General features: G+C 63.8%; 1 protein-coding gene and 1 long non-coding RNA gene across 2 annotated transcripts in view; one reads left to right on the top strand and one right to left on the bottom strand.

Moving 5' to 3' along the window:
- PTP4A3 (protein tyrosine phosphatase 4A3) overlaps positions 1-2,318 on the bottom strand; it is a 28,223-nt gene extending 25,905 nt beyond the window's left edge. Inside the window, exon 1 of the mRNA XM_040494555.1 lies at positions 2,211-2,318. The gene's annotated coding sequence lies outside the window, so the exon portion shown is untranslated. The remainder of the gene's footprint in view (positions 1-2,210) is intronic.
- Positions 108-3,405, top strand: LOC121043049 (uncharacterized). The gene is made up of 2 exons (XR_005796664.1): positions 108-219; positions 2,225-3,405. It is a non-coding gene; the product is annotated as an uncharacterized LOC121043049 (long non-coding RNA).
- Positions 3,406-8,518: the final 5,113 nt, after the last annotated feature.

Here is an 8,518-nt window from a genome sequence, read left to right as displayed (position 1 = left end):
CAATGAGAGCGCTCCCCAAGCCTCGGCCGCGCGCGCGCGCGCGCGCGCTCCGCAGGCCCCGCCCGGGTGGGAAGGGGCGTGGCCATGGGGAGCGAGCCGGTGGGTGGGGCGGGGTCTGACCTTGGCTGCTGGCAGGGCCCGCCGGCTGAGGCAAGGACTGCCTGGCCGCTTGGAGTGGTCACGGTCCGTTGGATCCCGAGTGAGGATGGAGAGGGCGAGGTGCGCGGGGGCCGAGAAGGGGTCTGGAGGCCAAGGGTTTTACGAAACTTCCGGATGCCTCGACGTCTCCATTTGTCCATAGGTGCCGAGCACCAGACGCGCGGGCGGGGTTGATGGGAGGATGGGGCCTAGATAGCAGTCACCCAGCGGCGGCATTGGGGTCAGACCAGGGGGGCCCTGAAGGTGGGCTCCTGGAGGGAGTCATCAGGCCCCCCGGGACCTCGCACCCCGAGGGCAGGCCCACACGCAGAGCTGCTCAGAAAGCGGCAGCTGCCTCTGTAAGGGCTGGTGGAGGCCCGACCCTCCTCCGTTTCTCTGTGCCCCGTGGGCCGGCCAGGCGCCTGTGCCATTTCGGCCACCAGCCAGCCTCCGGGGAGATGTGTAAGGTGCCCCCCTGGGGACTGGTGAGGGAGTCCCCTTCCGGATCAGCACTAACTAGGGAGCTCATGGCCAGGCCAGTGGTGGCATGGGGAGAGGGCCCAGGACAGAGGGCACCAGAGAGGTAGATGTGGAAACGCCAGGGTCCCCTGATGCCGGTCCATGCACCAGCCCCACCCTCAGCCCAGCCTCTCCTCCCAGGTTGGAGGCTTGCTCTGGTACTATCTCCGCGTCCTGGGGAGGATGCCCCTCCGACCACCCACCCCAGCAGCCACAGTGACCCCTGGAAGGCAAGAGTGAGAGCCCTCCCCTCTCCATGCAGAATCCTTCATGGTGGCACCTTGATCCCAAGGCCATCTGACTAGGCCAGGGCTTGCTCCTCTAGGCTCCCTCCACTCGCCACGAAGCTGCCACAGCATGGAACACCTGCATGCTATTCCTCCAACAGTCAGGGTCCATCCCACCCCAGGGCCTTTGTACTTGCTACTCCTGCTGCATGGAAACTCTTGCCCCAGGCCACCCCTGTGGTGCTGCCCTTCACATCTTGTCCCTTTCAGCTGTCATCTCCTCTGAGAGCTCAGTCTCCACTGGCCGTCCCCTCACTCAGCTCTGCCAGAGATCCCCCCCACCCCAGCCCCCCCACCAAGCAGTTACACACAACACCGATCATGGTCTGGGTGAGGACCTCACCTGTGTCCCCAGCTGTGTCCCCAGGATTCACACCAGCGTCCGGCACAGATGTGTGCGCATTCATAGATGGGGTGATCAGACTGTGCCCAGAGGCCCCCAATGCCTCCTTAAGAGTCAGAAGGAGGACAAAGGACAGAGCCTTGCAGACCTGAGTTCGAATCTCAGTTCACCAGCTTATCCCCACACAGCCCCGCGAGGTAGGGACCGTTGTTCCCCTATTTTGTAGATGAGGCACAGAGGGGTTAAGCAACTTCCAAAGATCACACAGCAAGTCAGAAGTAGACTTAGTCCAGACCTCCCCTTGTTTAACCACAAAGCTGGGGTTCCCTGTCCTCAGTGCCTTCACGCAGAGAACAATGGGAAACAGCTAGGGTCGCTCCAGGTTTGAGGTCCTGGGAAAAAGGAACCGTCCGCTGAAATGGGGGTCTCAGCGACCACCAAGGCAGCCCATTGTCCCTGGGGCCTCAGGTCCGTTTCAGTTGTTAATCTGTTTCTAATGCTTGGCTTGACCTGCCACCTGCACCCCTCCCCTCGTTTTCAGACTCTTTCTCCTCCCCTGCCCAAAATCTCAGGGAGTTTCTATCCTGGCCCCCTTCGCTGTGGGGTGGGGGGCGTGGCCTTCCCCATGGGCTCGCAGGCTGGGGTCCCTTTCATCTCCCCCCGTGTGGCCTCGGTGTGGGCAGGGAGGAGGCTCTGTCCCCCGCCAACCTTGTGCCGGGGACTCTCCCAGCGAGCACACACCATGCCCTGCGGAAGAAGGACCACTGTGCGGGTTAGGAAACCGAAGCTCCCTTCAGGCAGAGCCAGGGTTCTAACCCAGGTCTGCGGGGGGCCAGAGCCCGCACACTGCGGGGGACAGGCGGGCGACAGGGAGAGTGGGGAAGAATCCTGACTTCACAGCGGGGAAGGCGCTCAGAACTGACCTCCTCTCATGCAGGAGAACTCGCGGCCCGAACAGGTGATGACCATGCACGGGAAAGGCAGGGGCAGAACCCAGGCCTGAACGCCAGCCACCAGAATCCTCCCGGGGATTGAGCAGTGGTGCCCGGAACAGATCCCATCCGCGCCAGCTCCTGGTCACTGGACCTGCCACCACCCTCCCCCCAAGCAGAGCAGAGAAGACCCCCCCCTCCCCCGGCCAGGGAGGGGGTGGGCAGAGGAGAAGGTATTAGGAACATCCAGACAGTGCAGGGGCCGCTGGGGGCGGGCGGGATTAGCAGATTAGCTCCGAGGAGGACAGAGATGAGGTCAGTGCTAAGTGGATTTCCAGAAAGCGGCCTCCAGTCCAACAGCCCCGGCCCCAGAAGCAGCAGGGCCACGAGGAGGGGCCAAGAGCCAGTCACGGGGGCAACAGGTGCGCCGCTGGCCCCGGCCTCCACTTCTGAGCCTCTGCCAGCGGGCCGTGTGCTTTAACCCCTCCTCGCCTCAGTTTCCTCATCCAGAGAGTGGGGCCATGGCGGTCGTGTCGACCTCAGAGGAGAAGAGTGCTCGTTAGTGCCAGGTTCGTGCGTCCGGCACCGAGCAGGTGCTCAGTGAACATTCTTAGGACTGTCCTCTAAAGGTCATCCTCAAGCCCCAGGGTCAAACGCGAGCAAAGAAAGAACTTGTTGGTCAATGTGAAGTCAGGCAAAAGCAGGAGTTCCATGCAGGAGCACGGTGTACGTACAGAAGAAGTGTGCCCCCCGCCGCCGCCGCCCTGGTGGCCACGTCACGCCCCCGACCCCCGCCGTTTCGGCCACAGTGGCACACGTGGCCCCTCCCCACCCTGACGGTGCCCGAGCCCGGTGTGCACCGAGCCCCGAAGGCGTTAACGCCCCAGGACGGGCCTCACCAGCGGGCACACGCCCCAGCCTCCTGTCTGCAGACAAACCGTCGTGGGGGCATCCAGAAGCACGAGAGCCCCTGTGTGTTGGCTCCCCCGTGCCGCCCCCTCACCTGGCGTCACCCCGAATACGCCTCCCGTGCCCCAGGCCGTGCCACCGGGGCAAGCAGACAAGCACCACGTTCCAAACAGGAAGCGGAGCGGACTCTGAGAAGCACAGGTGTGGGAAGGAGCAGTGATGGTGGCGTTTCTTTTCTGTCCCTCCGAACGTCCAGGAGTACAATCGTGTGACTCAAATGATGACAACTTTTGTAGCGTATTAGCCGTGCGCCGGTCAACGACGCTGTGGAACAAGTCGTCCCGGACTCGGCAGCCCGAAATGCCAATCATCGCCGGGCCTTTCTTGGTGTCGGTGGGGCAGGAGCTCTGAGTGGCCAGGCCGGGCCGTCCGGTGAGCCGCGGTCACAGCTGGGCTGCACGGTGGGAGGCCCGCCCGAGGTGAGGCGACCTGCATCCAGGCTGGCTCACCCGCCGCCGTGCGGCCCACGGGCGTGGCTCCTGTCCCTCACTGTGCGGGGCGGTGCTCCCGACACAGTGGCTGGCTCCCCCAGGTCTAGGGATCCCAGGGGGCAAGGTGGTGGCTTATAATCGAGGCACTTATAATCGAGCCTCAGGAGCCACACGTGGCCATCGCCCATGGGTCACAGGGGCCTGCCCCGAGTCAGTGTGGGAAGGACGGGGCTGCCGACCAGGGGGCTCAGGTCCCTGCGGGGGAGACAGGTGGTCCCCCCTCCCAGTGCCAGGGTGGAGCGGGGTGTGGGAGCTCTGGGGGCATGGGACCTGGAGCCCCTGCTTGGGGGAGGAGGGTCCCCAGCTAAGCCCGGGGTTCCAGCCGTTGTGCCCTTCGCTGGCTTGAGACCCTGGCTCTGACAAGCACTGTTGAGTGCTTGCTCCAGGCTGCCCTGGGGGCTGCAGAGGGGGGGGCCGGGAGCCCACCCGGACAGCCCTCCAGTCACAGCAGTCAGGAGCGCCCGGGGAGGCCCTCCAGGTCCGGGAATCAGGACGCGTTGCTGGGGAGGCTGCACAGCAAGCCAATGTTAGAGGAGTGCTCCAATGCATGCAAAGTCCTCCCTGAGGACAGCCACAGCCAGGTATGTCCCCCACCCAACCCCGCGGCCTGGGCCCGCCTGCACCTGCTGCTGGGCCAGCTCCCCACCTAGAGCCCCCCGCACGCCAGCCCAAAACCACCTCCTGGACTGCACAAGCCATGCCCTCCAGAGGCTGGAGGACCCCCTGGGCGCGGCTCCCACCAGCAAACAGGCCCAGACACCCACAATGCCCGCGTTCGCAAGACCCCCCACACCCACCGCAATAGCCGGAGCTGTAAGGCGGGGTGGGGGGGGGCGGGGGGGCGGGGGGGAGGGGGAAACACTTCTGGGATCCAGCGCGCCTCGCGGACGCCCTCTCGTGGTGTCTGTGGGAAGAGCGGGGCCCCGCGATCTGAGACCTGGGCGGTCATTAACAACACTTCCCGGAAACAGTGGGTCCAGGCCAGGGAACCCTGACGGAACCGGGGGTCTCGGACCCCCCGCATCCACGGGACAGGGCCCGCCCGAGCCCGGGGACTGTGAGAGGCCCCCACCAGGCCTCCCCGAGCCTGAAGACGCCCATCCTCCACATTTGTGTGTCTGTTTGTCTGTCTTCTCCACGGGGCCCGCGACGCACTCCCTGCCCGGAGCCCCTGCATCGCTGGCTGGCGGGGACGGGAGCAGAGTGACTGAGCCGCAGACGCAGAGACCGGGAGAGCTTCGGCATCTGCAGGTGGCGGCCACCAGGGGGCAGCATGGCCTGCCAGAGCACGAGCTCGCGGTGGCCCCTTGGCAGAAGTGGGGACCCCGGGCTCCTCACACTCAGGATCTCACACCGCCTTGGGTTGCTGACCCCCCTCTCCGCGGTAGAGTTTGTAGGGAGGCTGAGCCCTCATTCCCAGGAAGCTTCCATGACTTAAAATACGGCCTCACGGTGTAGTGAGTTCCCTGTCACAGGAAGGGTGCCCACCCACTGCCGGACACACACCCCGAGTGGCCCCAGGCCCCCCAGTCACCATCTGTAGGCTCTGGAGGTGATGGCAGGGCCCCAGGGGAGGCCGACACTCGGGGTCCGGGTAACAAGGTGGGCAGGGCAGCCCAGACAGGGGATTAACACCGGCACAGGTCCAGCGGTGCAGGGATACGTGACACTCCCAGGACCGGGGCGTGCTGTGAGGTGCTGGGTGTCCTTCGAGGGCTCAGGTTGGGGCTTTTAGGTGCGGTGACGGAGTTGTAGCCGGCATCTACTGAGTACTCAGCCAGGCCCTGAACTGAGCACATTTCCTGCTTCATCTTCCTTCTTCCGGTCCCCATTCAACAGAGGAGAAAACTGAGCCTCAGAAGGCAGAACGCGTCCAAAGTGAGCAGCAAAGAAACGGAGGACCCAGTGCAAACCCAAAACCCCCCAGCACCGATGCTTTAGCCACGCCTGCCTGGGTGTTGAAGACACGTTCAGGGGGCACCCCACGAGAGGGGGGGGTCAGTCCGGGGCAATGGCCCAAGGTAACGAAGAACTGAGTGAGTTCAGAATGGGATGGGCGTGGGGGGCTCCCACGCTTCCCTGGAGCTCAGAGGAGGAAGTCAAAAGTGGCCCCACTCTTGGCAAGGTGGTGAGCACCCTGTTCTCGGAGGTAAGCGAGCCCTGCTGGGGGCTTTTCCAGCTTCAATGGCGGGGAGATGCCCCCGCCAGAGAGGAGGCCAGCCAACCACCCCGGGCACCGCAGCATCGAAACTCCTCTTGGGGCATTTTCTTCAGAGTCGGTTTACATTATCGCTCCGACTTTATTCGTGATTCAGTGAGCTTCAGTTGAGCGCCTGCTGTGTGCCAGGCCTGGACTTGTCCCGTCCTCCGGCTGCATCAGGGAGGAGACGGTGACACAGGGCCGCCAGGGAGCTCGGTGGACACGAGCGTCTGTCCCTCCGTGCAAAACACACTTCATCCTCTGACACAGCCTGTCTACACCCTCGGTTCTCTGGTGGGAAACAGCACAGCAGGAACAACTGGCTGCAGAGGAAAACCAGTGTACGGAACCCCCCCCCAAGTCAGTGCACAGGAGCCCCCCCAATCAGAGTACAGGAGCCCCCCTAAATCACTGCATAGGAACCACCCCCCCAATCACTGTACAGGAGCCCCCTCAAATTAAACTTCCTCATAAGTACGGACACACAGGGAAAAACTTAGTGTGTACAGGGCTCCGTACTACCCACGAGTTCAGGCATCCCCTGGGAGCCCCGGCCTGATTTACAACCGGGCACAGGAAGAGACTGGGCCCCCAAGTGAGAAGAAAAGGCAGCGACGAGAGGTATACCGTCGTGGAAGTCGCGAGAACGTGCGCTCTCTCTAAAGCGTCCTGCCTGCCCCGGCCCTTCTTCTCGTGAGCGGGTGAGATGACGGAGTGGCCACGTGGCCCGAGGGAACGAGGCGAGGGGGAGGATCATCCGCCCTGGGGCCACGGCCCACACGGGTGACGGCGGGTGGCGGGGAGACGCCTAGGTGTAGGTGCGTGCCCCAAGGCCTGAAAACGGGACGCCCACCAAACCTGCCCAGGCATGTGCCAGGGAGCCCTGCTCCCGCCCACCCAAGGTGGGCGTGACCCCGGCGTCCATCACGGAAGGAAAGAGGCGTGACCGCCCCCTGTCCCTCCAGGGCAGAAGGAGCCAGGCGTGGACGCTGGTCTGGCACGGGCGAGCCTTGCACACACGGGCGAGCCTTGCACGCACGGGCAGAGCACACAGGACGGCTGCTGTAGGGCTCCATTGGTGTGCACGACAGGTAAATCCATGGACACAGCGAGCGGCACACTCGCCAGGGCTGGGGGGCAGCGTTTCCTTTTGGGGTGATGGAAATGCTCTGCAATTCAGCAGAGGTGACGGCCTCACCACACTGGGAATGCACCCAATACCCTGCTTGTACACTTGAAAATAGCTAATCTGACGTTTTGTAAGCTTTTCCTGCACAACCAAAAAGGCGATGCCGTGGACTTCGAGAGACAGGGCACTCCCAGCCCAAAGCACTGAAGGGCCGGCAGGCGATGTCCCGCTTCCTCCCCCACGGCACAGGACGCCGAACCTCTCGTTGAGGCAGCTTCGTGTGCTGGTGCGGCCTGTCACTTGGGGGGCGGGGAGGGACAACGGGGAGCGAGAGCCTCACCCCTTCTCCCCTCACCTGCAGTGGGTGTGTGGCATGAGCGAGAAACACGTCTTCACCGTTCAGGCCACTGAGAGTCACGGCCGTGTGGATGCGATGTAACCCAGGCTGTCCTCACCGCGCACCACGCTGAGCGGGGCCCTCGCGGAGGCTGCGGGCAAGACCGTTCAGCCTGAGCGTCCCTGGCTAAGGGAGCAGCGGGAGCAAAGACGCTGAGGCAGATGTGTGCCCAGTGTGCTTAGGCACAGTCAAGGGGCCAGCGTGGGTGGACCCAAGGCCACAGCGGGAGACCCCAGCCCGTGGGGCCTTTCGGACCTCCAGGAAGCATGGGCTGTCCTTGTAAAGGGTGCGAGTCCCGAGCGGCTTCAAGCAGGGACTGGCACAGCTGGACTTGAGCTCTAGGAGATGCTCTAGGCCCTGTGGGTAATGGACGCTTCGAGGAACAAGGGGAAGAAAGCAGGACCACCCGGGCTTCCCGGGGAAGGAAGCTTCCATCGCACACATCAGGAAGCACAAAGAGAGGGTGGACTCCAGGCACAGGACGATCAGGGCTCAGGCTGTGCTTCTCTGGGATTCTTCCCCACCCTCATTCTTGGGGGGCTTCCCTCGTGGTTGCAAAAAGGCTGCCTGGTCGTGGAGGGACAGGAGAGAGCACGGGAGCCACAAGGGTGCCTCTGGGAGCCTCTCCCTGGCCTAAATCAGGCTAGACCTGCCCACCCTAGAACCAACCCGGGCTGGGAGGTAGGGTGGGTGATCGCTGCATCAGCAGCAGCCAAGAGCTGGGCAGTGCTGACTGAGGAGGGGCGTGGCCAGAGTGTGGCAGGCAGGGTGGGAGGGGCGGGAGGTTCTGGGCAGGGTGGGGTCCCAGCTCGGGTACGGCTCCCACCTGTGCTCCTAGATTGCTTCCTCTTTCCGATGGCCAGGTTTCCTGGTTCTCAGCGCCCAGGCCTTTCCTGCACAGCTGGGTCTACGCCACCTGCCGGTTAACTCCTCAGTCTGCCCAGGTAACCAGTGCAGATGTCACCTCCTCCCAGAAGCCTTCCTGGTCTCCTCCTCTGAGGAGGCAGGGGCCTGGAAGCCTGGGGCCACGTCTCAGGTCTGTCTCTGGCCTGTGGGGTGGCCCCTGAGCCTCAGAGGAAATAATTTGAGGGCTCACCTGTGCAATGCAGGCAG

Source organism: Herpailurus yagouaroundi, unplaced genomic scaffold (genome assembly GCF_014898765.1).
Source record: "Herpailurus yagouaroundi ecotype Mexico unplaced genomic scaffold, PumYag 186, whole genome shotgun sequence".
Taxonomy (NCBI): domain Eukaryota; kingdom Metazoa; phylum Chordata; class Mammalia; order Carnivora; family Felidae; genus Herpailurus; species Herpailurus yagouaroundi.
This window is presented reverse-complemented; position numbering and strand designations above follow the sequence as displayed.